We start from the raw sequence: 23,398 nt of genomic DNA on the forward strand, positions 1-23,398 counted from the left end.
CCGGGGATTTGTTTTTTGGCGCCAATGTCACGCAGGGGGAGCGACCCCGTAGGCAAGGGTCGCTACCGGGGGGGGGGTGGGGGTTGGGGGGGCAAATTTATTTTAGGCCATTTCTGCCCCCCCGGGGGGCAGATCGGCCTATTATTAGGCCGATCTGCCCCCGGGGGGGGGGGGGGCAGTAACCTCTAGGCGCCAGGGGAATTTTTCTTTTTTTTCTTTTTTTTTTTCTTTGTTTTTTTTTTTTAGAGATGGGGAGCGACCCATCAGGCAAAAGTCGCTCCCCTGGGGGACAAATTGTATTTAGGCCATTTCTGCCCCCCTTGGGGGCAGATTGGCTGAGTTTAGGTCAACCTGCCCCCAAGGGGGCAGAAACCACTAGGCACCGGGGATTTGTTTTTTGGTGCCAATGTCACGCAGGGGGAGCGACCCCGTAGGCAAGGGTCGCTCCCGGCGGGGGAGGGTGGGGGTTGGGGGGGCAAATTTATTTTAGGGCATTTCTGCCCCCCCCCCCCCCTGGGGCCGGCTGAGCTACAGGCCAAACACCACAGGTAGGCACCTTGCAAAAAACACCTCTGTTTTCTGTGAAAAAATATGTTGTGTCCACGTTGTGTTTTGGGCCATTTCCTTTTGTGGGCGCTAGGCCTACCCACAGAAGTGATGTACCATTTTTATCGAGAGACTTAGGGGAACGCTGGGTGGAAGGAAATTTGTGGCTCCTCTCAGATTCCAGAACTTTCTGTCACCGAAATGAGAGGAAAAAGTGTTTTTTGGGCCAAATTTTGATGTTTGCAAAGGATTCTGGGTAACATAACCTGGTCAGAGCCCCGCAAGTCACCCCATCTTGGATTCCCCTGGGTTTCTAGTTTTCAAAAATGCACTGGTTTGCTAGGTTTCCTCAGGTGTCGGCTGAGCTACAGGCCAAAATCCACAGGTAGGCACTGCTTTTTATAAAAAAATGTGATGTGTCCACGTTGTGTTTTGGGCCCTTTCCTTTCGTGGGCGCTAGTCCTACCCACACAAGTGATGTATCATTTTTATCGGGAGACTTGGGGGAACGCTGGGTAGAAGGAAATTTGTGGCTCCTCTCAGATTCCAGAACTTTCTGCCACAGAAATGTGAGTAACATGTGTATTTTTAGCCAAATTTTGAGGTTTGCAAAGGATTCTGGGTAACAGAACCTGGTCCGAGCCCCGCAAGTCACCCCTCCTTGGATTCCCCTAGGTCTCTAGTTTTCAGAAATGCACAGGTTTGGTAGGTTTCCCTAGGTGCCGGCTGAGCTAGATGCCAAAATCTACAGGTAGGCACTTCGCAAAAAACACCTCTGTTTTTTTCCAAAATTTAGGATGTGTCCACGTTGCGCTTTGGGGTGTTTCCTGTCGCCGGCGCTAGGCCTACCCACGCAAGTGAGGTATCATTTTTATAGGGAGACTTGGGGGAACGCTGGGTGGAAGGAAATTTGTAGCTCCTCTCAGATTCCAGGACTTTCTGCCACAGAAATGTGAGTAACATGTGTATTTTTAGCCAAATTTTGAGGTTTGCAAAGGATTCTGGGTAACAGAACCTGGTCCGAGCCCCGCAAGTCACCCCTCCTTGGATTCCCCTAGGTCTCTAGTTTTCAGAAATGCACAGGTTTGGTAGGTTTCCCTAGGTGCCGGCTGAGCTAGAGGCCAAAATCTACAGGTAGGCACTTCGCAAAAAACACCTCTGTTTTTTTACAAAATTTAGGATGTGTCCACGTTGCGCTTTGGGGTGTTTCCTGTCGCCGGCGCTAGGCCTACCCACGCAAGTGAGGTATAATTTTTATCGGGAGACATGGGGGAACGCTGGGTGGAAGGAAATTTGTAGCTCCTCTCAGATTCCAGAACTTTCTGCCACAGAAATGTGAGGGACATGTGTTTTTTTAGCCAAATTTTGAGGTTTGCAAAGGATTCTGGGTAACAGAACCTGGTCCGAGCCCCGCAAGTCACCCCTCCTTGGATTCCCCTAGGTCTCTAGTTTTCAGAAATGCACAGGTTTGGTAGGTTTCCCTAGGTGGTGGCTGAGCTAGAGGCCAAAATCTACAGGTAGTCACTTTGCTAAAAACAGCTCTGTTTTCTGTGATATGTCCACATTGTGTTTTGGGGCATATCCTGTCGCGGGCGCTAGGCCTACCCACACAAGTGAGGTATCATTTTTATCGGGAGACGTGGGGGAACGCTGGGTGGAAGGAAATTTGTGGCTCCTCTCAGATTCCAGAACTTTCTGCCACAGAAATGTGAGGAACATGTGTTTTTTTTAGCCAAATTTTGAGGTTTGCAAAGGATTCTGGGTAACAGAACCTGGTCCGAGCCACACAAGTCACCCCTCCTTGGATTCCCCTAGGTCTCTAGTTTTCAGAAATGCATAGGTTTGGTAGGTTTCCCTAGGTGGCGGCTGAGCTAGAGGCCAAAATCTACAGGTAGTCACTTTGCTAAAAACAGCTCTGTTTTCTGTGATATGTCCACGTTGTGTTTTGGGGCATATCCTGTCGCGGGCGCTAGGCCTACCCACACAAGTGAGGTATCATTTTTATCGGGAGACGTGGGGGAACGCTGGGTGGAAGGAAATTTGTGGCTCCTCTCAGATTCCAGAACTTTCTGCCACAGAAATGTGAGGAACATGTGTTTTTTTAGCCAAATTTTGAGGTTTGCAAAGGATTCTGGGTAACAGAACCTGGTCCGAGCCACACAAGTCACCCCTCCTTGGATTCCCCTAGGTCTCTAGTTTTCAGAAATGCATAGGTTTGGTAGGTTTCCCTAGGTGGCGGCTGAGCTAGAGGCCAAAATCTACAGGTAGTCACTTTGCTAAAAACAGCTCTGTTTTCTGTGATATGTCCACGTTGTGTTTTGGGGCATATCCTGTCGCGGGCGCTAGGCCTACCCACACAAGTGAGGTATCATTTTTATCGGGAGACGTGGGGGAACGCTGGGTGGAAGGAAATTTGTGGCTCCTCTCAGATTCCAGAACTTTCTGCCACAGAAATGTGAGGAACATGTGTTTTTTTAGCCAAATTTTGAGGTTTGCAAAGGATTCTGGGTAACAGAACCTGGTCCGAGCCCCGCAAGTCACCCCTCCTTGGATCCCCCTAGGTCTCTAGTTTTCAGAAATGCACAGGTTTGGTAGGTTTCCCTAGGTGCCGGCTGAGCTAGAGGCCAAAATCTACAGGTAGTCACTTTGCTAAAAACAGCTCTGTTTTCTGTGATATGTCCACGTTGTGTTTTGGGGCATATCCTGTCGCGGGCGCTAGGCCTACCCACACAAGTGAGGTATCATTTTTATCGGGAGACGTGGGGGAACGCTGGGTGGAAGGAAATTTGTGGCTCCTCTCAGATTCCAGAACTTTCTGCCACAGAAATGTGAGGAACATGTGTTTTTTTAGCCAAATTTTGAGGTTTGCAAAGGATTCTGGGTAACCGAACCTGGTCCGAGCCACACAAGTCACCCCTCCTTGGATTCCCCTAGGTCTCTAGTTTTCAGAAATGCACAGGTTTGGTAGGTTTCCCTAGGTGGCGGCTGAGCTACAGGCCAAAATCTACAGGTAGTCACTTTGCTAAAAACAGCTCTGTTTTCTGTGATGTGTCCAGGTTGTGTTTTGGGGCATATCCTGTCGCGGGCGCTAGGCCTACCCACACAAGTGAGGTATCATTTTTATCGGGAGACGTGGGGGAACGCTGGGTGGAAGGAAATTTGTCGCTCCTCTCAGATTCCAGAACTTTCTGCCACAGAAATGTGAGGAACATGTGTTTTTTTAGCCAAATTTTGAGGTTTGCAAAGGATTCTGGGTAACAGAACCTGGTCCGAGCCACACAAGTCACCCCTCCTTGGATTCCCCTAGGTCTCTAGTTTTCAGAAATGCACAGGTTTGGTAGGTTTCCCTAGGTGGCGGCTGAGCTAGAGGCCAAAATCTACAGGTAGTCACTTTGCTAAAAACAGCTCTGTTTTCTGTGATGTGTCCACGTTGTGTTTTGGGGCATATCCTGTCGCGGGCGCTAGGCCTACCCAAACAAGTGAGGTATCATTTTTATCGGGAGACTTGGGGGAACATAGAATAGCAAAACAAGTGTTATTGCCCCTTGTCTTTCTCTACATTTATTCCTTCCAAATATAGGGGTGTGTGTAAAAAAGACATCTATTTGAGAAATTTCATGTAATTCACGTGCTACTATGGTCACCCCGGAATTCAGAGATGTGCAAATAACCACTGCTCCTCAACACCTTATCTTGTGCCCTTTTTGGAAATGCAAAGGTTTTCTTGATAGCTATTTTTTACTCCTTATATTTCAGCAAATGAATTACTGTATACCCGGGATAGAATGAAAACGCACTGCAGGGTGCAGCTCATTTATTGGCTCTGGGTTCCTCGGGTTCTTGATGAACCTACAAACCCTATATATCCCCGCAACCAGAGGAGTCCAGCAGACGTAACGGTATATTGCTTTCGATAATCTGACATTGCAGGGAAAAGTTACAGAGTAAAAAGTAGAGAAAAATTGATGTTTTTTTCACCTCAATTTCAATATTTTTCTTTTTCAGCTGTTATTTTCTGTAGGAAACCCTTGTAGGATCTACACAAATGACCCCTTGCTGAATTCAGAATTTTGTCTACTTTTCAGAAATGTTTAGGTTTCTGGGATCCAGCATTGGTTTCATGACTATTCCTGTCACTGACTGGAAGGAGGCTGAAAGCACAAAAAATTGCACAAATGGGGTATGCCCCAGTAAAATGCCAAAATTGTGTTGAAAAATTGGGTTTTCGGATTCAAGTCTGCCTGTTCCTGAAAGCTGGGAAGCTGCTGAGTTTAGCACCGCAAACCCTTTGTTGATGCCATTTTCAGGGGAAAAACCACAAGCCTTCTTCTGCAGCCACTTTTTCCAATTTTTTTGAAAAAAACAAAATTTTCCCTATATTTTGGCCAATTTCTTGGCCTCTTTCAGGGGAACCCACAAAGTCTGGGTACCTCCAGAATCCCTAGGATGTTGGAAAAACAGGACGCAAATTTGGCTTGGTTAGCTCATGTGGACAAAAAGTTATGCGGGCCTAAGCGCGAACTGCCCCAAATAGGCAAAAAAAGGCCTGGCACAGGAGGGGGAAAAGGCCTGGCAGCGAAGTGGTTAAACACTTTGGCCCTCATTACAACCCTGGCGGTCAGTGTTAAAGCGCGGTAATACTGCCAACAGGCCGGTGGTTAAAAAAATGGAATCACAACCATGGCAGAAACTGCTAACATAGACAGCCACTTTAACACTCAGACCGCCACGGCAGTAGAAACAAACACCGCGGCAGTGACCACCAACAGACAGGCGGAACACAATGTACCGCCCACTGTATTACAAGGCACCAATCCACCAGCTTTTCCGGGGTGTTACCAATGCCATAAAAAGCACGGCGGAAACAGGACTTGGAACGGAAACCACTCACCTCTCGACACCCAACAAGGAACCAGGACGCCATAGAGCCCGAGTTACAGGTCCTGCCCATGTTGGTTTACCTCGTCTTCTACCAGGAGCAGCAAAAACGTTGGCGATGACCACGGTGAGTACTGCACCTAGCACACATGGGAGGGGGGAAAGAGAGTGACACACACACACACGCAACATACAACACCCCCACCCCCACCCTCACCCACAACAACATACACATAAAACACATGCAGCAACTTGACATTTACACCCTGTCACACTCTGGAAGAAAGCAAGGACCAAATGAAATGATTGTAATGAGTGTAATCATCGAAAAATCAGATAGTTCAAAATTTAAATCATCAGTATTTACAAATATGTACAGCAACTACACAAGTCCAGATAGTATTGCAATCACTGTCCGTGGACCAGTGGTCCAATGGTCCCAAAATGCATGGGCAAAGCCCACACATGACACCTGACTCGAAACAGAGAGAACACTGCAGGGGCATTAGATCGAAAATAAACAGGCACCTTAGGTGTAGGAGGAGGGGGCCACCTCAGCCGGATGAATGGACGACGCCACTGCTCCACGTGGGGGCTCCATGCCCACAGTTTGGTCCTGGGAAGTGCAAAGCCACAGTCACTCAAGTCTCACAAGTGGGCGGGTTGCCCACTGCTTTATCTTGGGAAGTGCAAAGCCACAGTCTCTCAAGTCTCACAAGTGGGTGGTTTGCCCACTGCTTTATCCTGGGGAGTGCAAAGCCACAGTCTCTCAAGTCTCACAAGTGGGTGGTTTGCCCATTGTTTCATCCTGGGAGGGCAAAGCCACAGTCTCTCAAGTGAATGTTTTTCTCCACTGGTTCTGGAGAGGGCATTGTGCCCAGAGTGCTTCATCCTGCCAAGGATTGGGGTTGTGGATGCTTTTCTCCACTGGTTCTGGAGGGGGCTTTGTACCCAGAGTGCTTCATCCTGCCAAGTACTGTGTGAGTGGATGCTTTTCTCCACTGGTTCTGGAGAAGGCATTGTGCCCAGAGTGCTTCATCCTGCCCAAGGGCTGTGTGAGTGGATGCTTTTCTCCGCTGGTTCTGGAGGGGGCATTGTGCCCAGAGTGCTTCATCCTGGCAAGGATTGGGGTTGTGGATGCTTTTGTCCACTGGTTCTGGAGGGGGCTTTGTGCCCAGAGTGCTTCATCCTGCCAAGGATTGGGTTTGTGGATGTTTTTCTCCACTGGTTCTGGAGGGGGCATTGTGCCCAGAGTGCTTCATCCTGCCATGGACTGTGTGAGTGGATGCTTTTCTCCACTGGTTCTGGAGAAGGCATTGTGCCCAGAGTGCTTCATCCTGCCAAGGACTGTGTGAGTGGATGCTTTTCTCCACTGGTTCTGGAGGGGGCTTTGTGCCCAGAGTGCTTCACATGCATTGTGGCAGGTCCCATTCCCTCACCTGGGTGTGTGTGCCACAAGATTGCGTGGGAACAGGTAGCATGATACTCCATGGAGACAGAGACACACTCCACCCTGCTGCGACTTTGCCTGCCACCTGCTGGTACAAATAGTGCTGGGTGTGGTGCCTCATGTACGCTGTGCAGGGTCCAGGACGTCTCCTGCAGCCTCGGACTGCTGCCCACTGAGGATGTTAGCCATGTCAGTTGTGGTGGCACTGTCTGAACACGTCGCGGGGCTGGTGGAGGTGGTTGCAGCAGTGTAAGTGGTGGAGATGCTGCCGTTGGTGAATGTGTCAGCACCTGTGGAGGGAGACAGCAGGACGTCTCATACAGCCCAGACGGCTGCCCACTGGGGATGATGCTAGGGACTGTTGCTGAGGCAGCAGACGTGCAGGTGGCGGTGCAGGTGGATGTGCAGGTGGCGGTGTACACCGCCGTACAGGTTGCTGTTCTGGTTGCCAGAAGGGGTGACTCTGGTCCCTCAGCCGGAGGCTCCGTGCCCTGTCCTGACTTCCCCTTCGCCTTGTGTCCCTTCCCCACCTTGGATGTCACTGCTGGTCCCCTGGCACTGTCCCCTTTTGGCTAGGACAAGCCCTTGCTGGGTGGTTGGTGCGGCTTTTCCCTATTGCATGTGGGCTCCTTCTTTACCTTGGCAGGTGGCGGAATGGGCTGATCCTTGGCCTTGTTAGGTGGCACACTGGCAGCCCTGATGAGTGCCGCCCGCGATGTGACCGGACTTGCTGAGACCACAGTGCTGGAGGATTTGGTGGCTGAGGTGCTGGGCTGGGACCTGGACATCGTGGCCCTAGGGGAAGGATGGGGGGAGGTGTAGGGAAGAGGTCAATGTTAGCCAGGAAGAGTTTCTTAGACACACTGGGACGGGAAGATGGAGGGGGTTTGGGAGTGGAGGAAGAGGTAGTTGTTGTAGGAGGTGTACATCTGCTGAATTTGAGTTAAGGTGCATGGGACAGAAGCTGTTGTGAGGTGGATGGCTGTTGGGTGGGTGTGTGCCTGCGTTTGTGTATTTTGGGAGGAGGGCTCACAGACACACCGGGGGAGGACACAGGGGATGTGTGAATGGTAGTGAGGGTGGTGATTGCACGTGAGCGGTGTGTGGTGATGGGCGTGCTGGTGATGGAGGTAGTGGATGAAGATGTAGTGCATGCAGGTGTGAGTGGAGACGAGACAGGGAGGGAGGAGGAGTACATGGAGGTGGGGGACACAGTGGAGGCAGTGGATGTTGGTGTGTCTGCATGGGGATGGTGCTTGTGTGAGTGCCTGTGGGATGTGTGGTGCTTATGTTTGCCATGTCCACTCTTGTGTGTTGATGAGTGTGCATGCTGGTCTGATGGTGTGCTTGGAATAGGCTGAGGTACAGGGGATTGGGTCTGGGTAGAGGAAGTTGGAGGGGGGAGGCTGGACACAGGGACAATGGCTGCCATCAGTACTGAGGCCAGAGCCTGAAATGCTCTCTTTTGGGCCGCCACGCCAGAATGAATGCCCTCCAGGTATGTATTTATTTGCTGCAAATGACTCTCAACATCCTGGATGGCATTCAAAATGATTGATTGCCCAACAGTGAGTGATCTCAGGAGATCAATAGCCTCCTCACTGAGGGCAGCAGGGCTGACTGGGGCAGGGCCTGAGTCGCCTGGGCGAAGGAGATGCCTACCCTCCTGGGTGAGTGGGCACGGGAAACTCGATGAGGGGCTGCTGGGAGGGTGGTGCTGGTAGAGGGGGTGGCGGCTGTACCTGTTGTTGTGGTGGGCACAGAGGTGCTAGCCACCGCAAGGGAGCTCCCATCAGAGGAGGAATCACTGTCGCTGGTGTCTGCTCCTGTCCCTGTCGTGGAGCTCCCATCACCCTCTGTCCCACTGGTACCTTCAGACTCCGTAAATTCACCCTCCAGGGCCATGTGGGTTGCAGCTCCCTCCTACTCCGGTGCCTTTGCTCCTCCGTCAGATGCTGCTAATGCACACAAGGACAGGTTGACAAAACAAAAAGGGGGGAAGACACAAGAGACACACAGTCAATGCCTGCAACACCACTATCGTTGGCGGACACAACACACAGGGAGCAGACCTGTGCACTAGCGAATGCACTAACAGTGCAGGGGAAAAGCACATGCCCATGGAGGACTCTGTCTAGTCCCATTTCATGCACAGCTGGAACCCATAGGAGCCTGACTAGGTGTAGAGGGCAACTACCACCTTTGGGGTTGGAGTGGCACTGAGCCTGCAAAACAATGGATCTACCTTGGCACGTCTGTCCTGGCTTAGGGGAACCCACAGCCAACTTCCCCCAGCCAGACACCTCATAAAGCACTTAGAGTCAGCTGAATGAGACTATACTCACCCCCTTGTGGCTGCTGTGATGCCCTCAAGCGCCCATCCAACTCAGGATATACCACCAACAGGATCCGGTACATCAGGGGAGTCATGGTGCGACGGGCACCCCTTCCACGTTGGGATGCCATCCCCAGCTGGGCCTCCACAGTCTTCTTGCTCCAGTGGCGCAGGTCCTCCCATCTTTTACGGCAGTGGGTGCTCCGTCTATGGTAGACCCCCAGGGTCCCTAGGGTACGCCAAATACTGGTGGGCGCTGACCTAGAGGAATAGTGAAGTAAAAAAGGATGTTACTCCCCCATACTGTTCTTTTCACACATTGGCCACAAACCTCCCACACTGGCCCAGAAAAACATACACTCACCATCCCCACATGCTGGCCTGTCCCCTAACCCTGTCTCTTCCATCCACGACATTCCATACAATCATGTGCCATCCACCATGCACACAGTTTACTCACTTGTTTGTCTGGAGGACCGTAGAGTAGCGTGTACTGGTGGGAGGCCCCCATCCACCAGTTTGGCCAACTCCTCCGCAGTGAAGGCAGGGGCACTTTCCCCAGACATTGTAGCCATTGTCGTTTAAAGACGCAGGTCACAGCAGCACTTGCAGAGTAGGTCCTCTCCTGTTGAAGATCAGGTATCAAATGAGGGAACTGATAGAAAATGGCGGTCACGTCCGCGGCGGTGCGTACCGTCACCGCCGGCGTACATCGTCATTGGCTCCTGGAACCCATAGGGCCCAATGATAACCAATGCTGAATTGCGCAGCAGTCTTCGACCGCCTACCGCAATGCGGCACAACGCCAGCGCAGTTACCTCATTTCTCCTTGTCCCTCCTTACAGGTCAGGCAGCTGCCATTTCAGGGGGCCACATGGCAGGCCAACTAACTCCATCACAGCAATTTTAGCCACGAATACGGACAGACAAAGGCACACAGAGATTATTTCACAATTGTGCTAAACCTATGAGGTGTATGACCCTCTGCTCACCCTTCGCCTCCATAGGGCACGTCCGCTGGGGCAGGTGATGTGATGGCGGCATCCTCCGGTGTACAGAACCCTGGTGGACCTGTCGACAATGGAAGGCAGACACATCATTATCACTTACAGACTTGATCGTGCCACAATCCAGGAACTGTGTGCCCAATTGGAGCCAGACCTGATGTCAGCTATCTGCCATTCCACAGGAATACCCCCTCTAGTGCAGGTCCTGTCAGTGCTCCATTTCCTGGCAAGTGGGTCCTTCAAAACAACAGTGGCCATGGCATCAGGGATGTTACAACCAATGTTCTCTAACGTGTTGTCCAGAGAGTTATCTGCCTTGCTGAAACACATTCACAGCTACATCGTATTCCCTCAGGTGGAGGATTTGCCCACAGTGAAAGGTGACTTCTATGCCCTGGGACATATCCCCAACATCATTGGTGCCATTGATGGTACACATGTGGCATTTGTCCCCCCCGCAGGAATGAACAGGTGTACAGGAACCGGAAAAGCTACCATTCTATGAATGTGCAGATGGTGTGTTTGGCAGACCAGTACATCTCCCATGTGAATGCCAAGTATCCTTGCTCAGTGCATGACGCTTACATTTTGTTGAATAGCAGCCCCCCTTATGTGATGGGGCAACTCCAGTGACACTGTGTGTGGCTAATAGGTGAGCCCACGGTCCCCATGCAGTATAAATAGGTGTCTGGGTATGGGAGAGTCCCTAATGTTTGGAGGATGTCTAACAGTTGTCCCTCGATATTTGCAGGTGACTCTGGTTACCCCAACCTGTCATGGCTACTGACCCCAGTGAGGAATCCCAGGACAAGGGCAGAGGAACGCTACAATGAAGCACATGGGTGAACTAGAAGGTTAATAGAGCGCATCTTCGGTCTCCTGAAGGCCAGATTCCGGTGCCTCCATCTGGCAGTTGGCTCCCTATACTACTCACCTAAGAAGGTGTGCCAGATCATCGTGGCACGCTGTATGTTGCACAACCTGGCTTTGCGACGCCAGGTGCCTTTTCTGCAGGAGGATGGGCCTGATGCTGGTCTTGTGGCAGCTGTGGAGCCTGTGGACAGTGAAGAAGAGGAGGCAGAAGAAGAAGATATAGACAAACATGCAATACTTCCAGTGAGACACAGGTAAGAGGATGGCACTGCTTCTCACATCTCATACTACTGTAGGACATAGCATAAATCTGCCTTTTTACCTCTGTGTATGGACCCTGACATGTTACATTGGCTTTCCATTTCACAGATCTATGTCCCACTTTGTGCACTCTGCTATGTTTTCTGCTGCCCAACAACTGTGTAACCATGGTATGTGAACATGAACATTGACATTGCTAGATTCCCGAAAGGTTGCAATTACACATTTGTAAAAGTACAGACTGACTCCAGATTGAATTGTGATTCAAGGGTGTTCATTTCAGTGCTAATAAGTGGAGGGGGGTGTGCAATGGGCTGGGGTGATGATGGAGGAATGTCTGTGGTAGAGTTCAGTATCTTGGTCTCACAGGTGCATTGTCCATGGTGGCATAGGAAGGGGAGCAATGGCAGTTTAAGGTGGACAGGGTGACAAAGTGGGACAGAAGGGTGACAATCAGGAGGGTCTTATTTCCTGGCGGGGGTCTTGGCAATGTTCTCTGTCTTGTTCCTGGATCTCAGGGACCGTTTGCGGGCTGGTTCTCCTTCTGCAGGAGGTGGGGTGCTGGTGACCTGTTGTTCCTGTTGCAGGGCCTCCTGTCCACTAGTGCCGGCGGAGGTGGAGGGCTGTTCATCGTCCAGGCTAGTGTCAGGGGCCCGTTTGTGTGCCACTGTGTCCCTCATGGTGTTGGCCAGGTCTGCCAGCACCCCTGCAATGGTGACAAGGGTGGTGTTGATGGACTTCAAGTCCTCCCTGATCCCCAGGTAGTGTTCCTCCTGCAGCCGCTGGGTCTCCTGAAACTTGGCCAGTACCGTGCCCATGGTCTCCTGGGAATGGTGGTATGCTCCCATGATGTTGGAGAGTGCCTCGCGGAGAGTGGGTTCCCTGGGCCTGTCCTCCCCCCTGTCGCACAGCAGTCCTCCCAGCTTCCCTGTTATCCTGTGCCTCTGTCCCCTGAACCGTGTGCTCACTGACCCCAGGTACCTGATCGTCCTGGGTTAGTGGGTTTACCTGGGGTCCCTGTAGTGGTGGACACACTGCTGATTGACGTGTCCTGGGGACAGTGACATGGGCCCCCTGGGTTGGTGCTGTGGTGGTGTTTCCTGAGGGGGGAGGTTCTGTGGTGGCTTGTGACTGTGGCAGGGGAACCGACTGTCCAGAGGTCCCTGATGGGCTGGGCTGGTCATTTTGATCCAGGCGTGCAGAGCTGCTGTCATCACTGTGGGCCTCTTCTGTGGGGGGACTGGATATGTCTGGAACCTCCTGTCCGGTGACATTTGGGTATGGGTCCTGTTGGTGTGTAAATGCATAGTTTTAGTATCTGTGTGTGCCATCTTGTGCATTGGGTGAGTTACCCTCTACTCCTGTGCTTGCCTTGTTGTGTTTGCCTTGTGTGATTAGTGTTTTGGGGTCTGTGTGGGTGTCTGTACTGGACATGCTTTGGCAATGGGTGTCCATGCTTTGGTGTTGCATGCAGGCCTTGGTATTGGGATGGGTTGGTTGTGATAGTGGGGCATATGTGAGGTGTTGGAGTGATGGGGGTGCGGGGGTGGGTGGGGGTATGTGATGGCATTCAGGTGGGGTGGGGGGATATGGTAATTAAGATTTGACTTACCAGCGTCCAGTCCTTCTTTTACTCCTGCGAGGCCCTCAGGATTCAGTATTGCTAAGACTTGCTCCTCCCATGTTGTTAGTTGTGGGGGAGGAGGCGGGGGCCCACCGCCAGTCCTCTGTACAGCAATCTGGTGTCTGGATACCACTGAATGCACCTTCCCCCATAGGTCGTTCCACCTCTTCCTGATGTCATCCTGTGTTCTTGGAAGCTGTCCCACTGCGTTGACCCTGTCGACGATTCTCCGCCATAGCTCCATCTTCCTGGCAATGGAGGTGTGCTGCACCTGTGATCCGAAAAGCTGTGACTCTACCCGGATGATTTCCTCCACCATGACCCTGAGCTCCTCCTCAGAAAACCTGGGGTGTCTTTGAGGTGCCATGATGTGGTGTGGGTAATGTGTGAGGTGATGTTTGTTGTGATGTGTGAAATGTTGTGTTTGTGTGTGTTGTTTGAGGTGCGTGGATGTTGTATGAGTGATGGTGTGATGTGCTTGTGGATGCCGGTGTAGTGTTGGCTATTGTCTCTCTGTGCTTCTTCATCAAAATGTCATTGTAAGGGTTGGTGTGTAATGTGGGTGTGTGTTTTATAGTGGTTTGGGTTTGTGGGTGTGATGTGTGTATGTGTATCAGGTGTATGTATTTCGAATTGTCCAATGTGGTGTAGTTTTGTAAATGTGTGTGTATTTTGAGTGTGGCGGTGTGTACCACCAATGGTTTACCGCGGTTGAAAGACCGCTGCGTTGATTCGTGGGTCGTGATAGTGTGGGCATATTCTTGTTGGCGTGACGGTGTGGGTTTTGGAATCGCCAGTTTATCACTGACCTTTGGTGTGGCAGACATGTGTGGGCGTCTGTTTTGTGGCGGATTACGAGATGTGGGTCGTAATACCTGTAGCGGATTTCCGCCAAGGCCACGGTATGTTTACGGCCTTCAGCACAGTGGTAAGCGGGATTTACCCCCAGGTTTGTAATGAGGGCCTTTGTCTTATGGGACAACAAACCAACTATGACTACAATTTGCCTCGTTGGGGCCTTGTATGCTGGAAAGTGAAGGAAAGGCTGCTACAGAAAATAGATATTAGGAAGATCATTAAGAAGAGTACAAGTGGATAATGCCACATTTGTCACAGAGTAATCCCCTCAGCCAAACTTGTAATGAGGTCCAGAATGTTGGCTTAAATGCTGGACACTCACAGGGCAAAGCACACACTGACAAGAACTCAGCAGAGATTTTACAAGGGGCAAAATAGATTTGTTTGATTACTAGCTTTCAAATTATGAGCAAATGAAACCAGGGAGAAGATGAGAGGCTAGGGACTAAAATGGGCTCTTCATGAGAAACAATAATGGCATTGCTCAAACCTTCATTGGAATGTATGCAAACATATATGGAGTGGAGAGAGTTCACAAATGCAAACCAAGACATATTTTTAAAAAATTCAGTATCCCTTAGTTTATTTGCAACAAAGCCCAACATTATAGGCTGCATTACTAAGCTCAAAGTAAATACATCACCTGCATCACACACCATCACAACCTTAGTCTATAACACACTTTGTAAAATTGTTGTTCACTGCTGAAATGCCTCTATACCTCATTCTCACAGAAATGATCCATGTCGCCTTCAGTGTTAGAGTCAGGAATTGGTCATCACAAGCCAAGCAGGGATCCCACGCTATGCGGTTCGTATATGTCAATATCAGTGTTAAATGGGGATGTCAAGATTCTTCCAGGTATAATGGCAGCCTGCATGAGGATTGAAGGTAATGCCAGGATTTATGGATCCAGATCAATCCAGTTTCATCTCACAGAGAGGCTAGGAGAGACTACATTAAAAGGATGATGCACTTAACAACAAAACAAAAGTCTTTGCCTGCATAGATTGCCAAAAAGGAAATAGGGTTAAGATCATTCAGTAGATTCACTGTGGCTCATCGGCATCAATGAGGGCACTGTCCCAAAAAGTGGAGACCAATTGTGGAATAAGGCAAGGGTGTACCTCATCACTCTTTTTTGTACTAACAAAGGAGTCTTTGTCAAATAGGTGATGAGAGAACCGCAACATATGTGGAATTAAAATGTGGACAACAATATTCTGACATTAGCTAACAACACTCACCGAGTCCATTCCCACACTGATAAAAGAGCAGGAGAATTTTATGAGGTTCTAAGATAAATGTTACCAAATCCCAGATCTTAAACATCTTCACTCTGTGCAACCAGGTGTCGCACCTAAAGGCCTATGGGACTATGGAAAGTGTTACCTATTTAAGGATACAGATTTCTCCCAGTCTTGACCAAGCAATACACGTAAATGATAGACATTTGTTGTGCACATTGAGGCATGATCTAAAGTCATGGAAGATTGGGGACCATCCAGTTTTGGATGAATTGTGATGGCCAAAATGACTTTCTGCCAATTATTCTCTTTATCACTTCCAGTCATCCCCTCTGAATGTGTCTAAGTTGATTTTATGAAAAAGCCAGGTGTGTGGTGTTTTGTGTGTGGATATTGTGTGGGTGATGTCGTGATTTGCCTCGCAATTGTGGTCGTAAGGGTTTGTGGGTGATGTGGGTGTGTGTTTTATAGTGTATTGGGTGTGTGGGAGTGTTGTGTGTATGTGTCTCAGGTGTGTGTATTTCGAATTGTCCAATGTGGCTGTGTTTTGTAAAGGTGTGTGTATTTTGACCGCGGCGGTGTGTACCGCCAATGGAATACCGCGGTTGAAAGACCGCTGCGGGGATTTGTGGGTCGGAATGGAATGGGCGTATTTCTGTTGGCGTGACGGTGGAGGTTTGGTCATCGCCAGTTTTTCGCTGGCCGTTGGTGTGGCGGACTTTTGTTGATGTCGGGTTTTTGGCGGTTTGCCAGTTGCGGGTCAGAATGACCGTGGCGGTTTACCGCGACCACAGCGGTGTTATGGCGGTCTTCTGACCGGCGGTAAGCGCCTTTTACCGCCGAGGTCAGAATGACCCCCTAAGAGTCTTACTTGATAGAGAACAAAGGGAACGTTGATTTTACACAAAGTCCCTGGTTTGCATCAAAAATAAAGCTGCACGGGCGAGCGTGCATTAAAAAAGCCTGCGATGCATTGATTCCTTACTCACAAGCAAGGCTGTGCATCATTTCTTTTCTTTTCCAGTCAGGTAGGCAATGTGTCGTTTTTTTCCCGCTCAAGAGAGTGATGTGTTGATGTCCAGACGGGGCACCTCAGATCCGCGCAGGTTCACAATGACTTTGAAGCCCAAGACGATGCATGAGAAATCTGGTCACACAGTGTTAGAAAACTCTGCTACATGGGGGTTGCATCGTTATCAGCAGATACAAGTGGGTTTTGCATTGTTTCTCCTGCCGCGATCTCTCTGACACAATGCTGGTAGAGCATCGATTTCAGCCACAAAGCAGGTGGCACGTCGTTTATCAGCCGTGTTGCAGATGGTGCATCGAAAATGTCCACACATGGTGTTCTGCTTTTGAAGTAGGCAAACTTCAAAGGAAAGTCTCTGTTATTTACAGGATCCTGCCTTGACCAGGCCAGGCCCCAAACACACACCAGGGGGTTGGAGACTACTTTGTGTGAGGGCAGGCACAGCCCATTCAGGTGTAAGTGACCACTCCTCCCTCTACTCTAGCCCAGACTGCTGATCAGGATATGCAGGCTACACTCCAGTTCCCTTTTGTGTCACTGTCTAGAGATGATTCACAAATAGCCCAACTGCCAGTCTGACCCAGACAGGCAGAGTCACAGAATGGTTTAAGCAAGAAAATGACTTTGTTCTAAAAGTGGCATTTTCAAGCTAACATTCTAAAAATCACCTTCACTGAAAGATGTATTTTTGTCAATTTTGAGTTCAGAGACACCAAACTCTATGAGAGAGCGTCCTTGCAACAGTGAAAAATGAATTTGGCAGTATAGAACATGTAAAACACATCAATTCATGTCCCACCTTTAACGTACACAGCACCCTGCCCAAGTGGCTACCTAAGGCCTACTTTAGGGGTGTCTTACATGTATAAAAAGGGAAGGTTTGGGCCTAGCAAGGTCGAATTGGTAGTGTAAAACAGCAAACACAGTCACTGCAGTGGCAGATCTGAGCCATGTTTACAGGGTTACTAATGTGAGTGGCACAGCCAGTGCTGCAGGCCCACTAGTAGCATTTAATTTACAGGTCTGGGGCAACTCTAGCGCACCTTACTAGGGACTTACTAGCAAATCAAATAGGGCAATCATGGAAAAGCCAATTACATATACAATTTACTCAGGAGCACTTGAACTTTAGCACTGGCCAGCACTGGTAAAGTGCCTAGAGTACCAAACACATCAAAAACAGAGTCACAGTAAAAACATGGGGAGCAGAGGCAAAAAAGACAGAGGAGACCATGGCAATGATGCCAGATATAACACTACCTTTTAATTGTACAGCACCATGCCATATGGGCTACCGAGGTCCTACCTTAGGGGGTGATATATGTAATAAAAGGGGAGTTTAGGCTTGGCAAGGAGGTTTAAATGCCAGGTCGACATGGCAGTGTGACACATATTCCGTCTGCAATGGCATGTCTGGGACACATTTTTGAATGCTACATAGGTGTATTATGTATAAAAACAATGTACATATATGCCATTATATGTGCCAGCTTAACAACAAGATCACTGTGCTATTGTCGATTACACCCAACGTGACCTCCATGGAAACCCAGAGCCAGAAGTATGTGTCAAGCAGGCCCTTCGACCTAGGCCTAGGCCTGAAGCAACTAATTGACAGATCACAGGTGGGGGGACATATGGCCCAAAGACAAACGTACCAAACAAGAAAGATTCTCCAAATAGACAGCAACCCACAAAGGTCCTAGGAAATTGGCACCCAAGAAAACACATTTCCCCAGAGGGGTACGTGTTCCCAAAACTCCATAAAGTTAGATGCCATATGAGGTTAGGAACACAGGCAATCAGAATACACCACACACACTATATGCAGTGATCACGTTCTGGACGTGTTACCTACTAGCCCACCCTTTGTCCATACAAGGTCGAAACCCACCTGCACACTCTATCAGATGGTCGGATGTATGGTCTCCGGACTAGGCCCGGATTTCTTTTTTCAAAGAATGTACTCAATTGTTTTATTGCACCTCAAGACAATGTACAAAAAGATGCTCAAAACTGTAAATTTGAGAGACAGTCTTCAAACCCCAACTCTGTACTGCACTCTCCCGGGCATTGTGTTTAATTAAACAGACTGTTCCAACTTTGCTAGATGCCTCTAGTCTTTAATTAATTTAAGGAAAATCTGCATTTGAGCAACAGGAGGGTGGCACAATAAGTGCTGCAGGCCGACTAGTAGGCTTTAATTTCCAGGCCCTGGATATGTGGTATAAAATGCTGCAAGAGACTTGCAAGTAAAGTAAATATGCCAGTTAGGTATATGCCAATCGAAACATGTTTAGGGGAATGAGCACAGACACTTTTTTACTGGTTAGCAGTGTTAAGTCCAAAGGACAACAGAAGCAAAAGTCTAGCAACAAAATGATAAGCAACTAGACAAAATGTTTGAGGGAAGACCACCCTAAGGCTGATAGGTCTAACAGTGTTTATTATCACAATGTCCAATATACTAACTCTTGATGTGTGTAATTGTTCCGTGTGGCACAGATGTTCAATTTCATTCACATCCAATGTATTCAAGGATGGTCCTCAACACGATTTGTTTCCACGCCTTTATTTGATCTTCATTTAAAATAATTTAATGGAAGCCAAAACCAGCCAATGAATCTCGTTCTTTAAGAGCTTCTTCATTGCCCATTTTTTAACCATCGTTGTTCTACCTGCATTTATGGTTGTTGTTAGATATTTATCCATCAAGCAATGCACTTCATGAACTTGATCCCATTATACGAGTAGAGGTAGTAAAATAGACTGGCTTGCTCACAGCGTTCTTAAAGAACGTGGGGACATATTTATGAGAGGCGTCACTTTTCCTGACTGTCGGGCGGCGTAAACCTCTCAACCATATCTATGGGGCTACGCAAAACTTTGAATGGCCTCATACATATGAAGTTAGACAGAGCAGTGCAAGTCACTGAGTTAACTTAATCTAGGGAGTCGGTCCTTGGGCGTTACCGTGGATTTTCCTATGCAACACCCAGATTTACTCAATCACACAAACCTGGGAAAGCACTAAAACCTTACCCCTCCTCAGGGCAGGGGTAACGAGGAGAAATATTTTTATTTCTCCTCATTTTTTCCTTTTTCCATGGAAAGAATACAATGCCTCTCTGGATTATTTTTGTGCAGGACGATGTCCCTTACTCACATAAAAACACTTCTTTCAGACAATGTGATGGAAATTTAGGACAATTCTTTGTGATGCAGACCTGGATACTCAGTGCAAGTTACACCTGAGACAAGAACATGACACAATTATTTTAATAGAGAAAAGAAATGGGAGTCGGCTCCAAGTTGTTATTTAAGGCCACCACATTACACATGGGGCATGCCTAAAGTATCACCTTATTCTAGGCTAAATGTTCTATTTTCAAGCAAATGTCACCTTGCATGCCCAAAGTAAATATAAGCAATCGTATCAATACTTGAGAAAACACCTTGAAATGAAATAGTTTTTTTATTGGAAACTAACCAAAGTCTTAACGTAGATAATTAAGGGCCAGATTTAGGAAAATTGGTACTGCACTACGTGCAGAGCCACTTTTCTTGCCCGCCCTTATGCCACCATGCGTGCCCCATATCTAAGATACCGTGCACCATGGCGGGAGTTAAGGAACTAGCATCCAAATTTTGGATACTAGTTCGGAGCTTTGCAGGATTAGCGTAAAAAATGTTGATGCTAATCCTGCAGAGCCCATTGAGGCCCATTGTAAACAATGGCGTGGCTCCTTTTACAAGTGCAGAAAAAAATTACACAAAGAAATCTCTTAGATTACTGTGTGCCTTTCTTTCGACCCCCCCCCCCATGAGGGAAGGGAATGCCCCCTTTGCAGACATTATGCCTGGTAATGCTACATAATTTAGCGCAAATGGTTTACAAAGTGTCTCAATGCATGCATTGCACCACTTTTCAAATTTGGCGTGACGATTTTGGCCTCCTTGGGCCACATTAGCGTAACAAAAAATGATGCTAATGTGGCACCGGTAGGCTGACACATCTCTAAATATAGCCCTGACGTAAATGCTTCAAGCCCAGATGCTTCTTATACAGGTGTGTAGATAACAATTATTAAGATGTCATGTTGCTCCACAGTAGATATTTCGACATATTGGAGTGAGAAAAGCAACCTTCAACCAAGGGTGTTTGTAACATGACTATTACCCATCAGTTTTGATTTGGCACTTGACCACCTCTGAGCTGAACTCTTCTGTAAGTTCTTTGACTCTGTAACAGAGATGCAGCAGGACTAATATAATTTGCCTGGGGCTTAAATGCGCTAATGAGGGAACAAAGGGCCTGATTTAAAAGGCCCTAATGCCACTTTGGCTCTGCCAAAGCGTCATTTTTTTGATGCAAAGGGAGCTGATTTATAAAAAGGGGTGCTACAACCAGTACAGCGCCAATTTCCTTGCGCACCCCCAACACCACCATGTGTGCGCAGTATTTAAAATACGGCGTACCATGGAGCGGGGTAGGGGGTAATAGAGTCAGAATTCTTGACGCTATTGATGCACTCTGCAGGAGTAGCTTAAAAATTTTGGAGCTACTCCTGCTGAATACATAGGGGCCCATTGTATTCAATGACATTCCCCCTTTTAACGCCTACTATAAGCAGGCGTTAAAAGTACCCCAAAAATTGGCCCAAGGAAATTTATTAGATTTCCTTGTGCCATTTTTTTGCCCCCCCCTAACAGGGGAATGCCTTCCTTGCATACATTATGCCTGGCATAGGCATAATGTGGCACAAGGGTTTACAAAGTGGAGCAATGCATGCTTTGCACCACTATGTAACTATGGCGCGTGTAAAAAGCCACTTTAGCACCGCCATAGCTTCAGAAAAGTAATGCTATAGCGGCACTAAGGTGGAGCTAGGGACTCTTAAATCAGGCACAAAGGGGGTCATTACAACCCTGACGGACGGTGTTAAAGCAGCAGTAGTACCGCTCACAGGCCGGCGGAACAAAAAAGGGAATTATGACCGTGGCGGAAACCGCCAACATAGACAGCCACTTTAACACTCCGACCGCCACGGCGGTACAGACAAGCAGCTGGCGGAAGACAAAGTACCGCCCACAGTATTACAACCGGCCAATCCGCCACCTTTTCCGGGGCGGATTCACCGTGGATAAAAATACGGCGGAAACAGCTTTTGCAATGGGAAAACGCTCACCTTAACACACTCCACGAGGAAGGAGGGCACCATGGAGCCGGAACTCCAAATACTCCCTGCGCTTGTCTTCCTGCTCCTCTACGAACATCAGCAACGGCGGCGCCGAAGACAATGGTGAGTACTGCACCTACGACATAGGGGAGGGGGGAGGCAAAAGTCAGGGACACACACACGCAACACCCCCAACCCCACCCCAACCCTCGCACAATACAACACACACACCAATGCATTCCAAACATCACAGTAACAACCCACAACCCCCCCAGAAGAATGCAAGGATAAAAAGGAAGTCAGTACAACCATTGTAATGTATCAAAATATAGTAAGCTCATTTATACAGAAATATATACACATTCCAAATATGTGTGTATACATCACGATTAGTAGTGCAGGTATGCACATTGAAATGTCCGTGGACCACTGGGCCCAAAATGCATGGGCGAGGCCCACACACGATACCTGTCCAGAAACAGAGAGAACACTGCAGGGGCATCAGATAGAAATACAACAGGCACCTCAGGGGGAAGGGGAGGGGGGGAACCTCAGCCGGATGGCAGCACCACGCCAGATCCACGACAGGCTCCATGCCCATTGATGTATCCTGGGGAGTGCAAAGCCACAGTCTCACAAGTCTTTTCAGTGGGTGGTTTGCCCACTGGACCATCCTGGGGAGTGCAAAGCCACAGTCTCACAAGTCTTGTCAGTGGGTGGTTTGCCCACTGTACCATCCTGGGGAGTGCAAAGCCACAGTCTCACAAGTCTTTTCAGTGGGTGGTTTGCCCACTGGACCATCCTGGGGAGTGCAAAGCCACAGTCTCTCAAGTGGATAACAGTCTCCACTGGTTCTGGAGGGGGCTTTGTGCCCAGAGTGCTTCATCCTACCAAGGACTGAGGTAGTGGATGTATCTCTCCACTGGTTCTGGAGGGGGACTGGTGCCCAGAGTGCATCACGCTCCCTGTGACGGTCCCGATTCCGTCACTGCCCCTGCCGCTCATGGGCAAACGATGCTTGAGTTGGCGGTGCTTGCCCTGTTCAGCGGTGCCTGCCCTGTTCAGCTGTGTTTTCCATGGCGGTGCTTGCCCTGTTCAGCGGTCCTTGCCCTGTTCAGCTGTGCTTTCCATGGCGGTCTTTGCCCTGTTCAGCGGTGCTTGCCCTGTTCAGCGGTCTTTGCCCTGTTCAGCGGTGCTTTTCATGGCGGTCTTTGCCCTGTTTAGCGGTGCTAGCCCTGTTCAGCGGTGCTTGCCCTGTTCAGCGGTGCTTGACTTTGCTGTCTCTGACCTGTGCAGCGGTGTGTGCCATGGCGGTCCCTCATTGCCCAGCGGGGCTGTGGCTGCCGGGGCCCTCCTGGGCACTGACTCTGGTGGTGGTCTCCGGACCAGTGACATTTGTGCTGCCCTCCTGGGCACTGACTCTGGCGGTGGTCTCCTGACCAGTGACGATTGTGCTGCCCTCCTGGGCACTGACTCTGGAGGTGGTCTCCGGACCAGTGATGAATGTGCTGCCCTCCTTGGCACTGACTCTGGCGGTGGTCTCCTGACCAGTGACGAATGTGCTGCCCTCCTGGGCACTGACTCTGGCGGTGGTCTCCTGACCAGTGACGATTGTTCTGCCCTCCTGGGCACTGACTCTGGCAGTGGTCTCCAGACCAGTGACGATTGTGCTGCCCTCCTGGGCACTGACTCTGGCGGTGGTCTCCGGACCAGTGACGATGGGGCTGGCGGTGGCGTCCTGGGCAGCGGGGAGGATGGAGGCCTTCTCCGCCGTGCTGCTCTTCCCAGACTTTGGAGACTTCTTCTGCGCCTTCACCACCTTGGGAGGAGTCACAGCTGACTCGACACTCCCCCCAGGACCCTTGTGAGCGGTTTTGCCGGCAGGAGTCTTCCCCCTCTCCCTTCGGGCACTGTCCAACTTCTGGTGCTTCACAGGGGGTGGACAGGCAGTGCTTTGGCTCCGTGTCACACTGGCTGCCCTGGTGCCCGGTGCACTCCACATACCTCTAACAGGCACCACTGGTACCGGAATCTTTTTGGCTGAGGTACTAGTACGGGACCTATGAATTGGAGGGGGGGGTGATGGGACAGAGGTCAAGGTTGCTCGGG

Source organism: Pleurodeles waltl, chromosome 2_1 (genome assembly GCF_031143425.1).
Source record: "Pleurodeles waltl isolate 20211129_DDA chromosome 2_1, aPleWal1.hap1.20221129, whole genome shotgun sequence".
Lineage (NCBI taxonomy): Eukaryota > Metazoa > Chordata > Amphibia > Caudata > Salamandridae > Pleurodeles > Pleurodeles waltl.